The following is a 9,366-nucleotide window of genomic DNA, read 5'->3' as shown; positions in this document are numbered from 1 at the left end:
GAGTTTCACTTTCCATTCAAGGGAAACGAAAGCTGGGCAGCCTCGGTGGGCGGGGCGTGAGCTGCAGAAGCTCCACCGCTCGGGGTTGAGCGCCTGGCCAGTTGACAGTGCACGCCGCCAGGGCTGTGCGCTCCCTGTGCGTTCTCCGGCGGAGTGAGCTCAGCGCGGACGGGGATAGAGAAGCTATTTCTCAATTTCCCCTGGATCGAAATTCGCAGTGGAGGTTTGACGCTTCTGTGGAAATTGAGGCAAGTTTGGTGCTAATTTTGGAAGCTTTCTTTCCAGGAACATGTGAGGGGCTTTGCTGAGATGCCACCTGGGCAATCAAGGAATTAATTTGGATTTAGCAAATGATAGTAATGGTGTATATTCATTTCATATATATATTGGACCAGTTCATTTTTTCAACCTGATATATTTAGACTTCTTTCATTTCGTGTTTAATTTCAAAAGAAATTACAAAAGTGTTGCAAGCTTGTAAAAAATTTGAAACAATGCAGACAGATGTGTAAAGTAGAAACCGAAATTTCTCTTAATCCTCAACACAGTATCATTTTTGTGTATACTTTACAAGAAATTTTCATATAAAGCAGACTTTAAAATTGTTTTGTAATTTACCTTTTCCCACTTTGTTAAGTGATCTGTTGAGCATGATGGACATCTTTTAATGACAAGACTTACAGATATGTTAACCTCATTAAAAACAATTGGTACATAAGGCAAGTACATCATTTAAAAAATTTTTAAAAAATGCTTTATTTATTTTTGGACGTAGTGCGAGTGGGGGAGGGGCAGAGAGAGAGAGGGAGATACAGAATCCGAAGCAGGCTCCAGGCTCTGAGCTGTCAGCACAGAGCCCCACACGGGGCCCAAACCCACGAACTGTGTGAGATCATGAGCTGAGCTGAAGTTGGACGCTTAACCAACTGAGCCACCCAGGTGCTCCTTGTGCATCATTTATTTAAACAATTCAGGAGCATTTAGTTTTTTTCCAGTTTTTACTGGTATAGATGATGTAGCAGAGAATATCATTTTATGTTCACATTCATGTGAATATACAAATATATTTGTAGAAAATTCCTAGAAGTGGAATTGCTAGGTCAGCGGGCATATATATTGAGAAATTTGAAAGATTTGTGCAAATCAGAGTATTTTAGTCTTAATCCCCCTCCAACCTTGCCTTCTTTTCCTGGAAGAAACTTAAATTTAGATATTTAAACATAAAACTTCATTCTATGACTCTTGCAAATCTGGTTTCCAAGTGTTTGAAAATGCAAGCAATGGCTTTAACTACATGTTTTACAGCATTGAGGTAGTTATACTTTGAAATTGTTTCAGAAAACAAGGCAAATTAACATACATATTTAAATACTGCACATACAAGTGCAGTATTGATTTCAGAAGAACCCAGTGATTCATCACTTACATATAACACCCAGTGCTCACCCCAAAAAAGTGCCCTCCTTAATGCCCATCACCCATTTATCCCATCCCCCCACGTGCCTCCCCTCCAGCAACCCTCAGTTTGTTTTCTGTATTTAAGAGCCTGAGAAATTTAACAGAAGACCATGGGAGAGGGGAAGGAAAAAAGAAGTTAGGGAGAGAGCCAAACCATAAGAGACTCTTAAAAACTGAAAATAAACTGAGGGTTGATGGGGGGTGGGATGGAGGGGAGGGTGGGTGATGGGCATTGAGGAGGGCACCTGTTGAGATGAGCACTGGGTGTTGTATGGAACCAATTTGACAATAAATTTCATATAAAAAAAGAGTCTCTTATGGTTTGAACAAGGCAAATATTTAATTTTTTTTAATGTTCATTTATTTTGGGGGGGGGAGGGACAGAGAGATGGGGAGAGAAGGTGAAGCAGGCTCTGTACTGACAGCAGAGAGCCCGATGGGGGGCTCAAACTCAAGAACTGTGAGATCATGACCTGAGCCCAAACCAAGAGTTGGATGCTTAACTGACTGAGCCACCCAAGTGCCCCTGAACAAGGCATGTATTTTAAAAGATTTCTTTTTAGTGTTACGTGCAGAGTGAGGCAGGGTGGGGTGGGGGGAGGTGTTAAATCTAGATATTTAGGCCATCTAATGTGTTCATAGGAACAAAATGGGTAGGAAAGTAACAATGGGTATACAGTCCCATCTTGATTTATGGAGCACTATCAAAGAACTTAAAGTTTTGGGGCACCTGGGTGGCTCAGTTGGTTAAGCATCGGACTCTTCATTTTGGTTCAGGACATGATCTCACTGTTTGGTTTGTGAGTTCAAGTTCTGGGTTGGACTCTGCACTGACCTGCTTGGGATATTCTATGTGTTCCCCGCTCTTCCCCCCCCCCCCCCATTCCTCTCTCTCTCTTACACAAGTGTATGCGGGTGTGCTCTCTCTCAAATAAATAAACTTAAAAAAAGACTTTGTTTTGATTATCCTTTTTCACTATTAAAAATATATTGCACTTTTGGCACTTTTACACAATGATGGGCTTGCAAAGGGAAAAATGTTTAACATGTACACAGCTTTAAAGAAGTCCTAACACCTTTAACATGGGCTGTGAGAGAGAGTAGCTCCAAGATTCCCTCTTATTTGGGATTTCATCTGGTGTGTTATAATTTGTGTACCTAGCACATTACCATTACTCGAGAAACATACAACAGATGGTTAAGGATGAGTTCTAAATTTATTGTTGCCGTGATGGATTGGATTGGGAAGACTTTGAGGAGGCTTGTATCATGTTCTAGGCATGTTAATTTTGTTCCTCTTGGGGCATTTAAAGAGAGAGTCAGTTTTCCTTGTGGAGAGTCTAGTTGTAGGGGAAGAGCCCAGTTAGAGACTGGGACCACCTAGGTTTCCTGCATCATATTTTTTGCTGTTTCTTAGAAGATTGATTGATTCTGTGGCTACAATGATGGTGTACTTAAGCCACCTGTTTCTGTCATTCACATCTACTTATTTTAAGGGTAAAAAATTTGGGAAAAGTTGGGAGCTAAGTTAATTTCTTTGGGACCAAAAACCATTAAAAAATAGCCTTTATTGTTTAGGGCAATTTTAGGTTCACAACAAAGTTGAGTGGGAAGTACACAGTTCCCATATACCCATCCCCATGCCCTGTCCCTATCTCAACCATTATCAACATCTGGCACCAAAGTGGTGCATTTGCTGCAACTGATGAACCTACAGTGACAATCATTATCATTGAAAGTTCATATTTTATAATAGGGTTTATTCCTGGTGTACATTATATGAGTTTTGACAAATATATGACATATATCTACCATTATAGTATTATACAGAATAATTTCACTAAAAATCCTCTGTTGGAGCCAGTTTTTTGAGTCAGGACTTAAGTTTGAAAATTCACCTTTCTTGGAACAAAACCATCCTTTTTCTCTGCTGGGTGCTTATCATTACCTGCTTAGCTCAACTGCATGTTCTGTGCCCACTCTGCCTTTCTCCATCCTTCTTAGTTAAGTTTCACTTTCCTTCCTTTTGTAGCCCCACCTACCTGTTTCCCCTCTGTGATCAACTCTGAGGATTGCCCTTTTTGGAGTCTGGCCTGCCAGCCTGACCAAAGGATACTCTCCATTGGGTTTTACTGCCATATTTGGCTGACATAAGTAGTTTTGAGGTCTTGGCGGAGTACAGAACAATGTCTTTAAAAAATACAGCCTAGAGGCACCTGGGTGGCTCAGTCAGTTAAGTGTCTGACTTTGGCTCAGGTCATAATCTCACAGTTCGTGAGTTCAAGCCCCTCGTCAGGTTCTATGCTGACATCTCAGAGCCTGGAGCCTGCTTTGGATTCTGTGTCTCTCTCTGCCCCTCCCCACTCACACTCTGTCTCTCAAAAATAAATAAACATTTGAAAAATTAAAAAAAAATACATCCTGGTTCTTTTGTACTCTCTGTTTTATCAGATTTCCCTGAATTTGATCTAAAATCCTATTTCTTGCTCATGAGATTGCCAACTGCCATCATTTCTCTTTCAGTTTAACCCTCCAGGCTGAGCCTCATGACTATTTATGAGACTGTTTTTATTTATTTATTTAATTTATTAAGAGACTATTAAGACTATTTATGAGTATTGAGAATAAACACTAAGTAAAAGAGCCTACTATCTGAGTCATTTAACATGAATTTATTAATGTATGCCGCTTATATATTTAGGTGTTTCCCAACTTCAGATTTTCTCCTTTCCTTCACATTTTGTAAAAGAATTAAGAAATTTGAACGCTTCTCATCCCTAATTCATTAATTTTTTGGATCTTGAAATAGGAACACTATTGCCACCCAAGGATTCCCTTAAGAGATAATTAATCTATCCCCCAAATGAATTATTGCTTATTTTAAAATTAAAAAAAATTTTTTTTAATGTTTGTATTTATTTTTGAGACAGAGCTAGACAGAGTATTGAGCAGGGGAGGGGCAGAGAGAGGGAGACACAGAATCTGAAGCAGGCTCCAGGCTCCGAGCTGTCAGCACAGAGCCTGACACGGAGCTTGAATTCTCAACCATGAGATCGTGACCTGAGCTGAAGTCAGATGTTCATCTGACTGAGCCACCCAGGCACCCCGAATTATTGCTTATTTTAAAATTACATATTAACTAATTATAAGAAGTTTGGAAGTTAAGAGAAATAATTTAAAAAAAGGAAAAAATGTTTTGTAATTCCACCAATAAGAGTTACTTTTTAACGACATTTTTGGTATATTTCATCCTAGTCTTTCCTCTCTCCCTCCATCTCTCTCTTTCTGTAGTTAATTCATATTGAAAAAAAATTAGGTTTATACCATATGATATTTTTATAATTTCTTTTTTATTCAATGAAACGTTATAGTCATCTCCCCATCTCTATTAGTCTAAAATGATTTTAAAGTCACCATAGCATTTCATTTTATGAGTGGGTCATAATTTACTTTTATTGTTGAATTTCCTTTTTTTTTTTGCCATTATAAATAGTGCCATAGCTCTTGAATTTGAAAGCATACTTTTATTTTTTGGCAGTTGACAACAACAAAAAATTCCACTTTGAGAAATAAAATAGTGTTTTTGTTTTTTGAAATGTTTGTTTATTTTGAGAGAGAGAGAACATGCATGAGTGAACGGGGGGAGGGGCAGAGAGGAGAGAGAGAATCCCCATGCTAATAGCACAGAGCCCCATGTGGGACTCCATCCCACCAACTGTGAGACCATGACCTGAGCCAGAGCAAGAGTCTGAAGCTCTACTGACCGGGCTACCCAGGTGCCCCCCAAATCATCTAGTGTTAATTAAGGAGGAACAAAAAGATATTTAAAAGAATAGACAAAATGGTAATGGAATGATTTCACCAGAGTCTCCTAAATGCTGCACTTTTCCTCATCAGTATTTCACTTTACTTTTTTGTAAAGCATAAAGAAAACAAGCCATAAAAATGAATTTCTTATGTAGATCTTTGTGTGTATCTCTGATTATTATTTTCTTTTTTATTAACTTTTTATTATGTTTTATTTATTCTTGAGATAAAGTATGTGACAGGGGAGGGGCAGAGAGAGAGGAACAGAGGTTCCAAAGCGGGCTGTGGGCCGACAGTAGCAAGCTTGATGTGGGACTCAAACTCACAAACTGTGAGATCGTGGCTTAAGCTGAAGTTGGATGCTCAACCTACTGAGCCACCCAGGTGCCCCAAGCTTTTATTTTAATTCCAGTATAGTTAACATACAGTGTTATATTAATTTCAGGTGTATGATATAGTGATTCAACAATTCCATACATTACCCAGTGCTCATTACAGCAAGTGCACTCCTTAATCCCCATCACCTATTTCACCCATTTATTATTTTCTTAATCAATATTAATTGGTACGCTTTCAGCTACAAGTGACAGGAAACCATTTCAAACTAATTTTAAAAACAGCAGAGGAGACCCTGAGTGGAGAAGTTTGGTGGGCAGGCAGCTTGAGGCTTGGTTGGATCTAGTTCTTAAGCTGTTGGCCTCAGGATTCTCAGTGTTTCTCCCATTACTTGGTTCTGTTTCCTGTCACTGACTCTTCTTTGGCTGATGGGTTTTCGTTTTTTTGTTTTTTGTTTTTAAATGTTTATTTATTTTTGAGAGACAGAGCACAAGCAGGGGACTGATAAAGAGTGAGGGAGACACAGAACCTGAAGCAGGCTGCAGCACAGGGTCTGATGCAGGGCTCAAACTCATGAACCACGATATCATGACCTGAGCAGAAGTCAGACACTTAACTGACTGAGCCACCCAGTTGCCCCTGAGTTTCCTTTCTGTGGTGGAAAGGATGGTCTGATTTATGTTCTTACAGCCTAAAGCGCCATCTAACAAGTTTATGATCAGCTCTGATTGCGTCACATGATCATTCCTAAAACAGCCACCAATGACACTATGTGGTCAGACCTGGGTTATTTGAGCCAAGGAGTGGGTGTGAGGAGTTGGGAAGGGCTGTACTGAATCATCAGAGTATGAAAATGGAGATTGTTTTTGCAATGAAAAGGTGATTCTGCTACCCAAAGGAGGGTAAGTGGGCTGGCAGAAATGACAGATGTCCACTATGATCATTGTTGAGATTGTGATACGTGTTGCCAAATTTGTGTTCAGGCTGTGTAGCAGCGTTTACCCCCAGTGGCAGAATGTGTCATGCTTGTGCAGTGGGGGTAAGTATGGAAAGTTGATTGGTGCTGCTATACCTGGACCAAGAGCTTTCTATCTTCTGCATCTCTACAAATAAGCACCATAAGGTTTTCACTAATGGATTCCTTAAATACAAATAAAGCAACCAGGAAATCATGAACCTTTAAGGAAACTAACACTGAGAACAATCTTCATGAAACTAATTGAAAGTTGTTGTCCTGCATTGAAACCTGTATGTCACTGGTCAACACTTGACATCCTACGCTTTAGTACTTGTCTAGAACATCTTCTCAAACTTTAATGTGTAAATAGATAGCCAAGAATCTTGTCAAAATGCAGATTCCAATTCAGTAGGTCTGTGTTGGGCCTAATATTCTTTTTTTTTTTTTTTTAATGTTTATTTATTCTTGAGACAGAGACAGAGCATGAACAGGGGAGGGGCAGAGAGAGAGGGATACACAGAACCCAAAACAAGCTCCAGGCTTTGAGCTGTCAGCACAGAGCCCGATGTGGGGCTCGAACCCACGAACTGTGAGATCATGACCTGAGCTGAAGTTGGATGCTTAACTGACTGAGCCACCCAGGCGCCCCCTAATATTCTTTTAAACAGACTTCCAGGTGGTGCTGATCTGCTTTTCTAAATAGCAAGACATAAGATCAGTGGTTCCCAATATTTTAGCAGAACAAAACAAAAAATCAGGACCCCACCCTCCTCAAAATAACAGTTGCACTTTTAGTATCCACTAGTTGAAAAAACACATTGAAAATTACTATATATTCAGAAAAACTTTTACACAAGTTTGTGTTTTTGTAGTCACGACAGCGTCTGCCTACTTTTTGGCACCTTTTGGCAGAACACGAAAAGGCTGAGTGTTAAAATCAATACTTGGTTACGGTTGAGTCCATCTGCCCCTCACCTTTACTTAAATGCACACCAATTTTAGCATCTTCATTGGAATTGAAGGTCAGGAGGATCTTACAGCAGGTATCACATGAGAAGTATTTGAATTCTCAAGATGACTTTTAGTTTGGTTACTTCAGTAGGTTCCAGTGAACAAACCGCAGGCACTAAGTTCTGCAAACTATAGTATTAAGGCTTTTTTTTTTTTTGTGGGTAGAGTAGCCTTCTAAGCACTTAATGTCTGTCATTCCATAGTGTTTGAACATGTTATGTGAGTACCCAACAGGACAATATCAAACTAATGAAGAGCCATGAAATTGCCCTGCTCTCTCTCTCCTTTGGCCAAGGATTTCTGTTACATTCTTCTGTGCTGTGATTACTTTCTGAACACATACTGAAGGATATGAACAAAATACTGTATGCAGGACAGGCTTCTAACTTGTGGGTCCTATGGTAAAATAAAAATGTGGGGCTCTTTGTTAAACATATTAAGAATTTCCAGTCCATAACAGGCAAGCATTAAACCAGGCCTGGGCTGTCTTGAATACAGGTCTCTGCAACTACAGTTTGCACACTCAGGAAGCTAGCCCTGACTGTGTATGTGATTCCTAAACCATTCATAGCCTTCACCTTGCTTGATCCACTGTTAATGGCATTGACATTTTGAAAACTGTTTTTTCAGTCTGTAAATCTCTTCAATCAGATTTGCAAGGAGAGAATCCTGGCTGAATTCACCATCAATCCACCATACTTTTAAATTTAAAAGAGATTCTAGTTTTTTTCTGCCTGTTCAGATAGATACCTGATGTACATGATATAGAAGTGGCACATTTAAAATTATCACTGTTTTATGTGTGTGTGTTTGTGTGTGCCCAGCAGAATATAATTCAGGAAAATTATTTTTAGGAGCATATTTTCCAGAACAATGTTGTCCCTAAGATTCATAGTTTGGACATGTCTTAAAAGTTTCATTTCCAACTATTGAATTGAGTGACAATCTAACCAGTCATTTGGATAACAGTCTTTAGCTTTCATAAATAGACTAAACACTGCAAAGAGCTGGGTGCTTGAGCCAGCTTATGTAGTATGTGGTTTTTGAAGTATGACTAGTGAGAAAAAACTGTGTTTTGGGTACCTCGTTTTTCTCTAAACTTTTAAAAGATTTTAAAATATTCTTTATTATACCTAGGCTGAGGGATGATTTATTACTGATTTTTTAGTATATATATTTGGAGTTTTTCTCCTCATGATAATTTCAGGTTGTAAAGCTGACATTCTGCTTTTAATTCGTCTTTACAAGATGTAAGAATTTGCAAATAGGATTTTTTTCTTGAAAGACTCATGGCATCAGGAATAATTAAAGCTTAAATACAATTCTTTTTTTTTTAAGTTTATTTATTTATTTTGAGAGAGAGAGAGAGAGAGAGAGAGAGAGAGAGTGTGCACACACGAGCAGGAGAGTGGCGAAGAGAGAGGGGGGAGAGTGAATCCCAAGCAGGCTCTACACTGCCAGCCCAGAGCCCAATGACGTGGGGCTCCATCTCACGAACTATGATATTGTGACCTGAGATGAAATCAAGAGTCAGATGCTTAACCGACTGAGCCACCCAGGTGCCCCTAAATACAATTCTTAAAGATTATTTTATTTAGTATTATGAATGCTGTGGTAGCAAACAATTTTATAAAGCATAGAAGTAATGTAATCTTAACTTTATTAATTGAAATTACTTTTTAGTATATGTGCTGCCAAAGCAAGCACAGTTGAAATTACTTTTTAAATTTAATAAATAATTGTAAGCCCCAAAAGATATAATATTCTTCATAAACTATTTAGCAAATTTATTCTTT

This window comes from Panthera tigris, chromosome B4, assembly GCF_018350195.1.
Source record: "Panthera tigris isolate Pti1 chromosome B4, P.tigris_Pti1_mat1.1, whole genome shotgun sequence".
NCBI lineage: Eukaryota > Metazoa > Chordata > Mammalia > Carnivora > Felidae > Panthera > Panthera tigris.
The sequence above is the reverse complement of the archived record's forward strand: the minus strand, read 5'-3'. Positions refer to the sequence as shown.